Here is a 16,277-nt window from a genome sequence, read left to right as displayed (position 1 = left end):
ATGGTTGGATGTCGTGGGTGAAATCTGCCGTTACTGATGCCAGTTACAGGAGCTTTAAATAATCGGGGATTTTGAACAACGTAAATGATGGATACTGGATTTAGGATTTAGGAGTCCAGATTACGATTAGGGATTCTCTGGATTTGACCATACAGAAAGCAGACCAGTATAAGAGGTTCGGAAAGGATGCTGAGTAGAAAAGCAGTAGCGGTGTAATGTGGAAGAAACAGCAATATATAATGGCAATTAAATATCAAGTGACCTGTGTTTGCAAGGCAGTGAAAAGGAGTTGGAGTAGTTGGAAAGCGAGATTAAGAGACCCAAAAATACAGGAAACGAATTAAAATGATTAAAGGTGGAATCAGGAGAAACCCCTGCAGAAGTACCAAGAAATAATAATAATAAATGTTGGACAACAAGGCTGGTTTGTTTATTTGTTTGTATGGTGTTTTTACGTTGCATGGAACCAGTGGTTATTCAGCAACGGGACCAACGGCTTTACGTGACTTCCGAACCCCGTCGAGAGTGAACTTCTATCACCAGAAATACACATCTCTAACGCCTCAGTGCAATGCCCGAGAATCGAACTCGCGGCCACCGAGGTGGCAGGCCAAGACCAAACCAGTCACGCCACTGAGGCCCTGAAATGGAGCTGGATTACTGGATTGGCGATAGAGTAACTGGCTAAAAACTTGGGTGCAGCTAAAGGCGAAGGAATGCTCTAAAAACCCTTTAGTAATGCCTACAGTGCACCATGTAAGGTGCACTGACGGGACTTACCTTCTAACGTGGGCATCTAGTGAAAAGAATTATATAAAGAGAGTGATATACCGAGCTATGATTATGCAAAAGCAACATCCAACGAGCCGCCTCAGTGACTATGAATTCCTATAGAAGCCAAGACTAGCCTGAAATTTATGCCGTGACAATAATAACCAATAAACAAACCTGGAACGATTCGGAACGAGAAGAGGATCATTCCCGAAGGATCCTTTGATTTCGGGAATCACATTCCCAGACGAGACGAAAGCTGGAAGCGAACTCGAGTGACCATGCAAATTAAGGAAGGGGTTAACAACGCTAACGAATGTGGTGGAAAAGATGGAAGGGGCTTAAGCGAACGAGGGGGACTTCCGCTGGGACGGAATAAAGGGCGAACGTATAAATAAAACTTGAAAATAAAAACAGAAATAGCGATGCGTCGCAATTCGTTGGGGATCTTCGACTGATGTCAATATTGGTCGTCATTATTTAGGAAAGACTTCGGGCGAGTGAATGGGTGCTTTTATAGTCACGTCCCTTTCTCTCTTTCTTTCTTCCTTTTTCGTAGGGCGGTAAATTCTCTCAGCGTTCCTTCGGGTACGAAATAATTACGTAATCACATTCAGAATAAATAGATGGATTTGCCGAAAATAAGAACACCAACAGTTCATCAAAGAATCACATTAAATAAGGTTTACAAGATTAAGAATAAATTCTTTAAGATAAATTTCTATTCTGATTTTATGCCTTCGTGCAATTACCATTTTCATAAGGATCTATAGCATACTCATGGACTACTTATAATGATAAAAAAAGGGAAAAAATCATTCATAGGCAAAGTATTTACATTTTATGAAAGATTTTGTTTTTTGTACAAATCTTATGTTCAGTTAGAATATTTTCCGGTAGTTAATTTTCAGAGAATCCTCAATGAATATGCTAAAAGGTAACTTGGAAACCATTTCTGAAGCAATAGCTGATATCATTTGTGAGTGAGTAAGATGGCAATTAGAGGATTTTTCCTCGAGTACAAACATGATCATTTGTAAATACAAAGATTCATTTTTTTTTGGACAAATGTTCAAAGAATTATTTAGAAGCATGCACGTACATGTAAATGTAACAACAAAAACGACAATAATAACAGTTGCTATCACTACAATTATTATCCTTAATTAATATAAAGTATAACCGCTAACCGCAAAGCCCAGTTCCTGTTTATCAATTACAATTGGCGAAAGTAACAGCCGTTGCAGAAACCACCGGACAGGGGAAGGCGGAGGGAGGCTGCTGGAGGTTTGGGATGTGGGAGGGGTGGAGAAGGAAGTGGGGGAGGGGTTGGGGTGGTGGGAGCACATCCAACAGTTTCCTCTTAATTCACTGAAGAATAAAGTGCATCGAAAATATCAGATCAATGAAAAGCACTCATGTCCGTCGGAAGAATCCTACTTGAGCGTCGAATTGGAGTGGGTCGCAGGGCCTTTAACGGCCTGTATGGGAGAAGAAAGAGGGAGGGGGAGGAGGAGGAGGGTAGGGGAAGGAGAAGGAGAAGGGGGAAGGAAGAGAAGGGGAGAGAGAGAGAGAGAGGGGTGGGTGGCAGGGAGGTAGGGGAGGAAGGAGCTAAGAAGGCGAGGGGTGCGTCCATCAATTTTGTTTCTGCCCGTCGGAATAGTAGTAGTGGTAGTAATAGTAGTAGTGTGGTCCTCCAGAGTGAGTGCCATCAATTGTTTGCGTGTCTCGGGAGACGGGACGAGAGAGAGAGAGAGAGTGAGACACTGATTCCACTTTCATGGTGAAGTGAAGGTCGTCGTGAATGTGATCCCAGGCCAGGGTAATAATGACGGCAATCGTTCAAGTTGTTCTTGGACTGAATATGACTATGATAATCGCTATGGGGTGAAATTCATGAGAAATTATTTGCTAAATGTATTAAGATCTTGAATGAGGTTCAGGGCCCAGATCGAGATGAGAGTTGGGTTGGCTGTATAGATCTGAATAAAGGGATTATCTTGAGTTTTGCTTTTCATTGCATTGTTCCTGAATCACAAGAAGATAGAATACTAAAATTACAAGTTATTATTATAGCTATCATCACCATTAGCAGGGGATTCATATTACGCTCTAGTCATAGGTATAAATTTATACAAAAATAAAAGCAACTAACATGATAGGACTTCTAAGGATAGTCTTGTGTATGTATGCATCTACAACAAGTCATATAGAGCAAACAGAGACGCAAACAAACAAAGACATATAGATGGAGAGAAAAATAATTAAGAAGAAATGGACTTTCAAGATAATCAATTGTCTGTTTGTCAAATACTCATGTCTCAGGGGGGATAAATGTGCGTAGATGATAAGAGGTAAATGGCACATTCTGTGTCAGGGTGTTCGACACGGTGCTGATGAGTCAATGTGTATGAATGCAACTATTGTTGTTAACGTTTTTCATCTACAACACACCAGTTAAAGAATGACTACCAGAGTGACAGTTCTCTCTCTCTCTCTCTCTCTCTCTCTCTCTCTCTCTCTCTCTCTCTCTCAAATCACCCGCTTAATATTGATAAAGCAACTTAGTGTTATAGTAGATTCACATCAACCGTGCACCTGATGTCTAGGCCAGTCCCTTACGACGCTCCTGATTGGCTGTTGATAAGCCAGTCATAGGGCTGGAAACTCTCAGTCTCTCGAGAAAGTTCACATAGGCAGGATGTATGTTCCATCTCTCCTGAAAGATACGTCTTTCAAATATATCCCTCAGGAGATTTGGAACATACATCCTGCGTATGTGAATTGGCTTATCAACAGCCAATCAGGAGCGTCGTAAGGGACTGGCCTAGACATCAGATGCACGGTTGATGTGAATCTACCATAGCTGAACATATGCAAACACACACACACATATATATATGTATATATATATGTGTGTGTGTGTGTGTATGTTTGTGTGTGTGTGTGTTTGTATACTGGATCACGAAACTAAATGATAATAAGTCGAAAGGCCTTGCAAAGCCTCATTGCTTCTCTTTCCTTCGTTGAATTTGTTTTTATGTATGTATATATATTATATATATATATATATATATATATATATATATATGATATATATATATATATATATATACTTCTCTCTTTAGGTGAACTCCTTTCGCTCAGCAGCGAATTTGTTTGGAAGAACCTAACATCTCTGAGTAAATATACATGTTTTCTAAACCGATATTCTTCCAATAAATCATAACACAGCGACTGGATTCATTTACTGGGTGTAAATTATAAACCAGAAATTTGACCATTTTTATTCAAATAAGTAAATATCGATTTCCTTCGAGCAGGAAGTTTGGTATATTAAAACAATGAAACACTGGTTCCGCATATTTCGAGTTAAGGTGGATGTTTATGTATTTTCATACCCAATAAAGGAAAAATATTTTCATTTCGGACTTTTAAACAAAGACGCACAGCGATATGCTACATGAAAATTTATATGATGTTTAAAATTAACTTTTATTTTTTTATTAATCTTTGTTTCTTGCAGGATTCCAGTAAAATGAAAATACTTTCTTATTATTTCTATAATCATCTTTTTAATGATGACAACCAAGGCTTCTGAAGTGATGCTCCCGTGTACACTGGGATTATGATGACCCAACCACAGTCAGCTAAGTATCAAGTGCTCGATTTTCTGCTTAATTTAACAAAGGAGCATTTGTGTCCGGCACAACGTGCGCGAAACTTTCTTTCTCTCCCGGGAATTGAATCCGGCGCCCATTGAATAAAAGTAAGAGTCGATGTGAACGGTCGCTGAAATAAAGTCATTCATTGGGCTGAACTTTTATCTATATTTGAAAATGAAAATGTTTTTCAACGCAACTGACAATTATATTAAAATGTCTGTGCAAGGCCTTTTCGTTTCCTTATAATTCATTATCTCATACAACACTTGTTCATATATTATCCGAAGTTTGCAATAAAGTTCAATGTACATTGGTCACTTTATTCAAGCAGATTTAAATAACTTGGATAGTTGAAGGCGCGCCCTAACCAAAGTTGAAGACAATTTTATGCATAGTGAAATCGCAATTGCCCTGAATGACATTCCACATTCGATTAACTACTAGGTACATAATTCTCCGCTTTTATAATCAGAGACCCCTCAGGATTTTACAGAAAGGACCTAAATCGATACGCCTCCTGAACGGATCGAACCCGAGACATCTCGTTGCTGGGGCATGTTTTCCTTTATTTTGAAAATGACTGGTATACACATTCGAGCGTCGTTTTGTGCCTTTGTCTGGTTAAGTTTTCTCTCTCTTTCTCACTCTTCGTAGAGGTCTCTCGGCGCGAATTCTTATTGAAGATGGTTTTGTTTATTTTGTGAGCGTGTGTCCGAAGCTCATGATAAACGACGAGTGGTGCATGACTTCCATCCAGTAATATAAACAAGGTAAGTGACCGCTCCTTGGTGATAAACCTCCGTGTATTTGTCTGGGCGTAAGACTGAATCATGCTTGGCAAGGGTGGTGCTTCGACAGTAGTCTCTCTCCCGGAGTGTATGCGTGGCAGTGTGCCTAACATGAGAAGGAGCATATGAACGTGCGCATCAGAAAAAAAATATTTGGCACTTTGCTCAGTGAACCAAATGAAAGTAGTGTTGAAAATGAATGATGTATAATAACATATAATATATATATAATATTATATATATATATATATATATATATATATATATATATATATATATATATATATATATCTATATAGCTGAAGTATTACCTGTCTTTCTTTCATATCTTCATCAGCGTCAACTGCAAAATTATCAAGCAATACATTTCAACACAGGCATATGTGTAAATATTCCTTCTTCACATTTATTTCTTAGGTAGTCTATTTGATAACATTTATCCAACAATAAACTGTCCGAGTATATACGTTATGTAAGTTCCCAAACAGACAAATGTATTTAGTAACCGTACGTAACATATACAGATACATAAAATATAAGCTAAAATCATATTCATAATTACGTGAGAAGATATGAATATATATATATATAATATATATATATATATATATATATATATATATATATATATATATATTAATATATTATAATATATATATAATAACACACACATACACATATACACACACACACACACACACACACACACATATATATATATATATATATATATATATATATATATATATATATATATATATATATACTTACATATTTGAGATTTTTATTACATCACGGTGATTCACATACATACATTAAGTTACAAATTTCCTTTAATATCCAATTCGCTCTACCTCGAAATTAATACATTTTCATGTAGTACTATGTTAACCGAAGGGGAATTTTTTAGTTGATAATAATTTCGTCCTCTCATGGATTCAAATCAGCGCACAGGGGGGTAATCAGGACTTCAGTGACGTCTTTACCGACTCGGCCAACAAGGGTAAGACATCACTGAAGTCTCGATTCTCCTCTGTGCGCTGGTTCGAATCTACGAGAAGACGAAATCATTATCAAGTAAATATTCCCCTTCGGTCAACATGGGAAAAATATAATAATTCCGAGGTAGAGGACATTGGACATTGTTGAAGGACATTTCTAGCTTAATGTATATATATTATATATATATATATATATATATATATATATATATAGATATATATATATCTACTAAAAGGAGCCCATAAAAAGAAACACCAAAGTAGAGAAAAAAGTTACTATATTTCAGAGACTGCTGTCTCCCTCTTCAGGTAGATGAAGAGGGAGACAGCAGTCTCTGAAATATAGTACTTTTTCTCTATTTTGGTGTTTTTATGGGCTCCTTTTATTAGATGGAACTCTGTTGTTACAGAAACATTTTTACCAGTCATATATATATATATATGTGTGTGTGTGTGTGTGTGTGTGTGTGTGTGTGAATAATAAAGATCCTAGAGTTCTTAGAGGAAATGTCTTATTACTTTTTTTTTATATTTACCTTATCTATAATAACGCCGTAATTTGCTACCCAGTGACTTCGGCAGGAAAAACTGCTCTTCAGTCACGCCAGTGTTTGCACCATATAGGCCTAACCTTAAGATGGGTTAGGTCAGCGTGTCGTAGTGGTCGATCCCTTGCTAGTGAATGTATATGTATGTATTTATAAGTGTTCATATATATATATGAATACATATATGTGTATATATATGTGTATATATGTATATAAGATATAATATTTGGACTTAAGACATATATATACTTACCAAAATAACAGATATATATTAAAATACATAATTACTTTTTTTTAGAAAAGGTGTCTCCTAAAATTGCCAAAGTTTTTTGTCATTGGGGGACTGTTGTAATTACACACACATGCACACACACACACACACATATATATGTATATATATATATATATATGTGTGTGTGTGTGTGTGTGTATACACGTGTACATATGTGTATATATAGTATATGTGCGCCATTGCATTGTATTTATGGTGAGAATAGGTCATAATAACGTGGACCACCAAAATGAGTTTGCTAATTACACACATACACACGCACACACACATACTACATACATACATACATACATACATACATACATACATATATATATATATATATATATATATATATATATATATATATATATATATATATATATATACATATATAGTGAGTGTTATTGAATTGTATTTATAGTGAGAATAAGTCATAATCACGTGAGCCACCAAAGTGAATTTTTACCTCCTCGACATCGCTGACATTCATAAACAAAGGTCCTCGACAGGATTCAAAGAGAGGTTCTGTAACATTGTTCAGCTCGTCCTTCCATAGAAACCTTTATGTTCGTGAGCGAACAAAACTCTCCGGATTCGACCATTTAGAAAAGCTCCCAAAAGTTCTTGTGTTCGAGGGTAGCCAACTGTCCAGCGCTAAAGGCAGCTGATGAAGGAGGAGGAGGAGGAGGAGGAGGAGGAGGAGGAGGAGAGGGGGAGGTAGGGGAAGAGAGTGGGAGATGTAGTAGTAGTCTGTGTCGAGGGGGAACCTGGTGGGTGTCAGTCCTTTTCAACACAGAAAACCGCGGTGTATAATTCTTTTCTCGGAGTCCCTGGCTTTCCAAGGGTTTTCTTTCCGGAGGGCCCCGCTGTCATATATCAGGGCCAGGGTCTCCATGGCAGATCTAATGGCTGTAGCTCGTTTGCTAAACCTTGTGGGGTCATCACCGTGGCCACCAGACCAATTCTCACTCTAGGTAAATGAATCCTGTCTGCTTGGGTTAGGCATTTAGGGTGATGAAGTAAACGATGTTGCCCTTTTTTGTCGACAGATGGAGATAGTTTCTTGCCCGGAGAGCGCCTGGCGAGCTGATAGGCTAGGGGCGACCAATCACAGCTCCCTCTCTGTTGATCGATTCCGGCTTGGGCTCAATCAATTAGTGCACAAAGTAGGTGAGAGGGAAGAGGAAGTAGGTATTTTTAGGTGGTAAGAATTCGCCTTCAGTCGTTTTGTCTCCTTCCTTTCAATATTGCGCAATTTATTACTTTACAAACTGAAAGTGTCCTAGGTATTACTCATTATACTCTAAAAAACGGTGAAAAAAGGAAGCAGACAATACCATTTCCACTTCACCCGTCCCCCGTCGCTTATACTCTGCTTGTAAGCGCCGTCCTGACTGGTCGGCGGCCGCTTCGCCCCGCCCAAAGACCACCAAACTCCACCCTAATCCCGCCTCCGAAAGTGATGTAGCAGAAAAATGGTTGGACTACATAGTGTTCACTCGTGTTCCCGTTGTTGGACACCCACTTTTACAGCGTCAACCCTATGTAGCGGAGGTGATAGCTAGTCACCTACAACTCTGACCACAGGATCAGCTTGTTCAGACATCCTCAGCCTGAGCTTTTACTCCTCAAGGTAAAGATATGTTCCTGGACCGAGACCTAACTCTAGTGAATCCATGTGCATTTGTGTTGACAATCGTCTTCGTCGAATTATAAGTGTTTTGGTGAACTCAGTGGTGTTGGTGGTGGGGAGGGGGTAGCGAGCATCTCTCTCTCTCTCTCTCTCTCTCACTCTCTTTCTCTTCTCACTCTCTCTTTCTCTCCCTTTCTCTCTCTCTTTAGTTTTTCCTGCTGTTGGCTCGGGTGGAGGATGTGCCATGCCACTCGGGACTCGTCCTTGAAATGCTACTCCTGGCACTCCAAAAACAGCGCCGTTGTGATCACTCGGACTCGAGCAAGGATGCTCAGGAAACATTTTTCTCGCTTGTTTTGGAGAGGGTGACAGAGAGAAGGGGAGAGGGAAAGCAATGAAGAAAAGGTCTGGTGTCGTCCTCGGGGAAAAAAAACGCAAGTAAAAAAAAAAATTCGACGATATGAAAGATACGGACGCACCTGACCGCCGGAAATGAGTGACAGATTTGTCAAAATGTGTGAGACGGGGAGATGTGACTTCAGCTTGAAGTAGAGCGGATGGGTTGGTCTCTTCCTTTGTCATAGTTTAGCCAAATTTAAGAAATGTGACCACAAAGGGCTTCGCAGTGAAGACCCAATACCCCGCCTTGCTTTTAGCACATTAAAAGACTCGAAATCGAACGGAGGTCACAACCAAGCTTACCAGAAGTGTCATATTTGATGAACTATTTCACCTACTTGCTAATCAAGGGCTTAAGTAAGCTTCTTTGGAGTGGATGATTCATAAACAAAGAGAGAAATTCGTGTGCGAGCCCGTGGCCCACCCTAACCCCGCAACAAAAACTGATAATTAGGGTCTTGCTGAAGGCCGACTGCGCCTTTCAAACGAGTGGTAATCGAGTGTTGTAATCCATAGGTATTCTCAATGGAACCCGAGGGATTAACGCACAGATTAACATTAACGTGTTGACGCTATCTTTTCCTCTCTTGATTGCGATTAACGGCTTCATCGCAGAGCTGCGTCGCTCTTTTTAAAGTTTTTTTCTATTCGCTGTTGTAAAGATTCATTATCGACATTAACCTAAACTAAATCGTGCTAACTTTAATAAATGCAGAATTAAAATCGCGCGCTTAAAAAAACGTATGTCGTAAAATCGATCGTTCCAAGTTGTTCCTCCATAAGTGTTGTAGAAACTATATAAATATAGTTGCATCAGACGGTACAAGTTCATTTTCTTTTGTTTACCAGCGTTTATATTACAAATGAGTTCTTAATCGCCGAACAGTTTATTATTATAACATTGCTTTGATGCTGCCTCCCCGTCTCCAGGCATCCAACCACGGAAAAATCCCAATTCTTTCATTTAAGCGAGTTAATTATATATCATAAGCATCATGATTACTCGTCAGTTTGGCCATCAAAAAGATACTTCCCAAGAACTGGAAAATTCTCGCCGTCTCTGGCGCCATCGCGATCGTAATTCATTGTTGACCTGAAATAAACATTCTGGAATTCTTCAGTGCGCCATTAATTATCTCCATTATTGAGCGCCTATATCACAGGTCATTTGCAATGAAATAAGCTTCGCCTTCGGTCAATATGGAGAAACTCTACGGTATATACTAACCCCTTTTCAACTACTGTAATACAGAAAACTTATTCCTGCTGGGTCTTTTTTTCATTTAGTTTCTAAATTAATGAAACATATAGCATAGTTCTTCTTCAGACTGAATGCGTAATGTATATATTTTTAATAAATAAAATACTTCGCGGTATCGCTGGTACGGTGTCGCGGACTTTTGCGAACGCATTAAGAATAATGTGCGTCAGTTATTAACCATAGTAGTATATACTTGCATATCTCTATAAATTACATCGCGCGTTAAAAATAATACGAAATTTGGAAAACGCTCCATAATGTTCTTCAACCATTTCAAAGGCGGATCCGATGAATTTTAAATGTGATCGAAAATGGGAATTACGATATGTCATGCACCCCATATTATGCTTCACTGAATGACATACTGCTTCAATTACATGGGCGCCGCATGTAGAAAATGATTCCATTTTTTTTATAGTCCGGAAAAAGTGATTTGTAGATAGCGTTGAAATATATCGCCTTATATCACGAGCCGAAAAAACTGTAGAGTAATAAGGTTTTGGCACGTGAAAGTGGACATAAATTTTAATTAGGAAAAGGGGATCTCTAAATGGAAAGCGATATATGCGTATGTATGTATACACACACACACACACACACACACATATATATATATATATATATATATATATATAATATATATATATATATATATATATATATATATATATATATGAATGTATATTTTATTAGTCATTGTTTAATCATACATGCATGGTATACGTATATAACCACATTAATTATTATATATATATATAATATATATATATATATATATATATATATATATATATATATATATATATATATATTATAGGTGTGAGTTTACTAAACGTAAAATTGAATCAGTGCTGCACCAGAGATTTTTCGCTCCTCTTTATCGCTTTTCCTCAATAAAATGCGCCTGGGGAATTTCGGAATTCATTTATATTTGTAACTGTTAGGTCTACTCAATAACGGAAATAACGACGAGAGTACACAGGAGGTGCAGCCTGCGTCGCTCTGTAAAGCCAGGACATTGCAGCATCGCTGGAAGCTTTGAATTTAATATCGAGGGACTAAGTCCCACTTTTCAAATCGCTTTTTTCCAGATAGAGAATTTCTGTCGCGGTTTCCATTGTTCATTTTCATTGATGTGATTCCCGACTGTATTCCGCAGTTTATTGGTGGTAATCTCTCTCCTCTCTCTCCTCTCTCTCTCTCTCTCTCTCTCTCTCTCTCTCTCCTAAGATTTTTTTAAATGTTTCCTCTCGGATATAGGTCAGCATATCGTGAATCAAGACTCGATCAGCATCTTCTTGTTTTTTAGTAGATGCTGACTTAGTGAAAAACCTATCTCAGTCGGCGCCGTTATACTCGTAGTTCTGTGTCACGGAACCGATTTAGTTTTAGTTTATATTATTTCATTAAATTACAAGACAGTTTATTCACTTATGTTGCTAAATTGCGTTCTTGAAACGAAGGGAAACATATGTGCTCTCTCTCTCTCTCTCTCTCTCTCTCTCTCTCTCTCTCTCTCTCTTCTCTCTGCGTTTATGTGGATGTAATGCGAATACTTTACATGATTTAAAGGTTTAAAAAGATATTTTTGGAAGGATGGCGGTCAAAATTAGCATGGCTGCCTTACCTGTAGGTTCGGCCTCCATGCTTATTTTATGCTAATTGACGTTCTTCGTCCGTTCACATTTTCTGCCTCTCGTATACTTATAAGGCCTTGTATGGCCACGAAAAACCCAGTGGCCACAGGTCCTCCTGCCGTCGCTTCCGAAGTTCCCCGTCCAATCCCCGTCCATCTAGCCGTCGACCATCCCTTCCATACGTCACCCATGGCGTAATTACCCCCACCCCTTCTACATTGTCATCCTTTCGGTCTCTCCCACTGCGCTCCCTTCAGAAGGGTGCGAATGATGGCGAGGGATAGTTGTTTATATGCAAATGGGAAAGGGCCAGATTTAACTGTGTTGTTTGCCCATTACCCGTCGCCTGTTTGGGTAATTGTCTTGGTTTACGCCGCCGACCTCTCTATGATCTCCCCTTCTCTCAGGACCTCTTCCTTCGGCAGGAAGGTTCCCGTCGGAGTAGACCTACGGCCCTCTCCAACGGAGGAGCGTTTCTTCAGAGTAATCCTCGCGGTAGCGCCTTGAGCCTAGCTAAGCGGTGGGGCGTTGTAACCGGCACTTCATTTATGCTCTTCGTAATATGAGGCATTTGAGAAGGGTTAACGAACATTTACGAATAATGTCACTTGTTAGAAGCTGCCGCTTATATTACGCTTCGTGTCGGTAAACGGCTACCGAGCAGCAGTTCTGTCTCTATTGTTGCGTGAGTGTGTATGTGTGTGGCTGTAATGAATTCGATTGTCATTACATTCAACATGAGCTCTAGTCATAGGTTAGTCTCCCCCTATACGCGTAGCTTTCCAGGAATCAAAATCGCACGCTGGAAGTGCATTTGGTCTCCCTTGCGTTCATTTATATACCTTAATACTGCTTCCTTTTTTTCCCAATTTTTTATTTCTCTTTTTCCTTTTTTTCTCAACTCCCAATAATATGTTTATTCAATTGGTTAATATCGTTTATTTTGCTTTTGCAAAATAGAGATCTATGTCTTTTTTTTCTTTATTCTGGATGCGCGTTTGAATTTCCTTTTTATTACTGATTTTTCTCTTCTTTAACACACATCTGAAGAAATATTTCCTTTTATTTCCTGCAATGCATAGGCGCATTCAGCCTACCTTGTTTTCTTGCATATTCTTACCCTCTTGTTTAACTGGTCGGCGAAGTAAATATTAGGTGTAACCATATCGCAATGTATCTGGATATTGATTTTTTTCTCTCTCTCTCATCCAGCTACGATTTGAGAGCTTCGAGGAATATCGCCTTTCATACATAATAAATTTGTCGAGGAAATAATGGCATTTTAGATAACCAGTAGATAGACTCGCGGTGAATTTATTTCTCTGAATTATCATCGCATTTGTTAAACACTGCGTAATTAACGGAATTTTCCACTCCGATATTTTTTATTTTGGTTATTTTTTCTTAAACTAGTTGAATTAGATTGAATAGCATAGTTCGTAAATTGTTAGTGATTTAGTTTTCGGAAATAGGAGAATATTGTTATTGCAAAATATTTTCCACATAATTACTAACTAATTCTACATTTTAGTACGAAACCGTCTGCAATTATCAAGTTGATTCGCCGGAATTGCTGTACTTTAAGGTTTTCATGCCAATATTAGCAAAATAAAAAAATCAATAATTGATTTACGCTGAAAGTGTCTTCGTGATACAGTATACTCGTCCAATAGGTATATATATATATATATATATATATATATATATATATATATACATACATATATATATATATATATATATATATATATATATATATATATGATATATATATATATACTTCATAGTGCAGTGTCATTTATAGATAACCATCCACAAAAAAATCACACACGCGTTTATGTCTGAATATATATATATACATTTTAATTTATTGTATTGTGTACGATTATATTGTTGTGTAAGTTCTAATTGCTCCTGTGCGTAATCTTCTCAATGATATCAATTGCGTAACCGTATTATTATCATTATTATTATTATATTAATAATGGTTAAAAAATATATCAATCGTGATCTATATATATTAACGATCAAATATATCTCACTATATTCCATGATATTATTATTATTAGATATTATATTATTATTATTATTTATGCCTGTGCAGTTATCTCTCTTATGAATATATATATCAATCGTGACGATAGGGGAAAACGATCATAATTATCACATCACATAGCCATGATATTATTATTATTATTATTATTATTATTATTATTATTATTATTGCTGTTGCAGTAGTCTGTATTTTTGTGATCGTTTTTCTATGTTTTCCTTCATATGACATTTTTGAAAAACAGCCAAGAAAATTTTACGGACAAAGCAGGCGGCTTTCAATTCTAGGACTTTTTCGATATTAGCAGAATATGTCTAATTTTTTGGCTTCGTTTTCAATGTATTACAATTTTAATTGTAATTCAAGTCATCTTTGCCTTTTTCCTTGTATTTTTGTGAGGTTTCGACTCACAAGTTTGATCAACTTTAGTTGGTTTTTGAAACCTGGAGAATTTTAGTTATATTTGAGTCTTGATCTATTTTTGTTTTAGTTAATGCAGAGACTTGGCCAATTTCAATTAGTTTTTGAAGCCTGACCAACTTGATTTCATTTTGAAGTTTGGTCAGTTTTACTTATTTTTAGAAGCTTGACCAATTTTACTTATTACCCATGAACATTTACAATGATATAATAATTTGAACGCAATCGTAACCGTATAATATGATAATAATATTCAAATAAGATGAGAGAAATGTGAAGTTATACATAGTCAAATATCGAACGGTGTATCAGTAATAAATAGTTATACATTTAGTGTATAATTACTAATACACTGAAAAATGTTGAGCGCCGTACAGTGAATTATTGATCTCTTACGAGTGAATGATGTAAATTCGATACTACGCCGTTTCCTTTAATATAAAGTAACACAGTAAAGGACATTTTTATCCTCAGTATTATCGCACTATTTTAAGATGCATAGCTTATTAAACAAAGCAGAGCGGGAAGTAGTTGAAGGGATTTTATTAGGTTCTATCGCTTAAAATTTAGTTTACAATTTACACTGTATTTTCGAATATTTAGAAAATTGTAGACTATTGTGAGTTCATAAATCGATTCAGTGATCCAAATTATGATGCATTCTTCGATTCATAACACAAAATGGATTCACCTTGAATTATTACTTACATTTTTTTCTATTAATATATTTACTTGGTAAATTATTTTTCTGATCTAAGAGCTGATTTCTTCTCTTTTGATTGCAAGTTACCTTATAATAATTCTTTCAAATGAACACCACATATTTTGGGAGTTTGGAATTCAACTCAGTGGCCCTGTGGGCTTCTTCCGTATGAGTAGGGTTCATGTTCTGAATAATAATAATAATAATAATAATAATAATAATAATAATAATAATAATAATAATAATAATAATAATGATAATAGAGATTCAAACCCAAAAAACATTTATTGATTAGCATGTATATATATATATATATATATATATATATATATATATATATATATATATATATATATATATATATATATATATATATATATATATATATATATACATACATGCATACATACATACAAACATACTCGTATACATGTTTTGATTTGAGACAGAAATAGCTTAACCCAAGGTGATTTTTAATATTTCTTAAAGCTAAAACAATGCTTATGAATTCTAATATTGTAATAACAGGACCTAACAACAATTTCTAAATATTCGTAAGCAAAACTTCAAATAAATTTCATTTCACGAATGAACATAGTAAATCCTAAAAAAAAGGGAAATAAAAACTTTTGGTAACATGAGCTAATCTTCAATTAATGATTCGGAACTGCTTCCTTTAACTTGATACAGCAACTCAACTACGCACATAAAGTAGGCATCACGGCTGGGCCATATTTACAGAGAGGAATGATGCGTATTTAAAGAGGAGAGAGCACCGTTTTTGATGTTTCGCTTTCTGGAACAAATAGCAGCTACCAGTTTTTGGACTGTGTCTGCAAGAATTATGAACTCAACTTTTGAGTAATGTTCGAATACACTCTGTCTTTCTCTCTCGCTCTCTTTTTCCAATCCGACTTCATGTACACACAACACGCGTTCATGTATATATACTATATATATAATCTCACAAATATAAAGCTACAGGTATCGTTAAATATCCAGTTCGCTATACCTCGGGAACAAATAACATCCAAGGGGAATTTTAATTGAGAAGCTCTCCGTCACCAGTGGGATTCGAACCGCTGCCTGGTTTAGAAACAACGCTGTATGGTAACTTTTGACGA

At 36.7% G+C, this 16,277-nt stretch overlaps 1 protein-coding gene and 1 long non-coding RNA gene across 3 annotated transcripts in view; one reads left to right on the top strand and one right to left on the bottom strand.

Moving 5' to 3' along the window:
* Nucleotides 1-16,277, bottom strand: part of LOC135213820 (uncharacterized) — a 583,703-nt gene that overhangs the window by 314,433 nt on the left and 252,993 nt on the right. The window lies entirely within an intron of this gene.
* LOC135213517 (iroquois-class homeodomain protein irx-4-like) overlaps nucleotides 8,546-16,277 on the top strand; it is a 23,753-nt gene continuing 16,021 nt past the window's right edge. The window contains exon 1 of the mRNA XM_064247431.1: nucleotides 8,546-8,680. The gene's annotated coding sequence lies outside the window, so the exon portion shown is untranslated. The remainder of the gene's footprint in view (nucleotides 8,681-16,277) is intronic.

The sequence above is a fragment of the Macrobrachium nipponense genome, chromosome 43 (assembly GCF_015104395.2).
Source record: "Macrobrachium nipponense isolate FS-2020 chromosome 43, ASM1510439v2, whole genome shotgun sequence".
NCBI lineage: Eukaryota > Metazoa > Arthropoda > Malacostraca > Decapoda > Palaemonidae > Macrobrachium > Macrobrachium nipponense.
The sequence above is the reverse complement of the archived record's forward strand: the minus strand, read 5'-3'. Positions and strand labels throughout refer to the sequence as shown.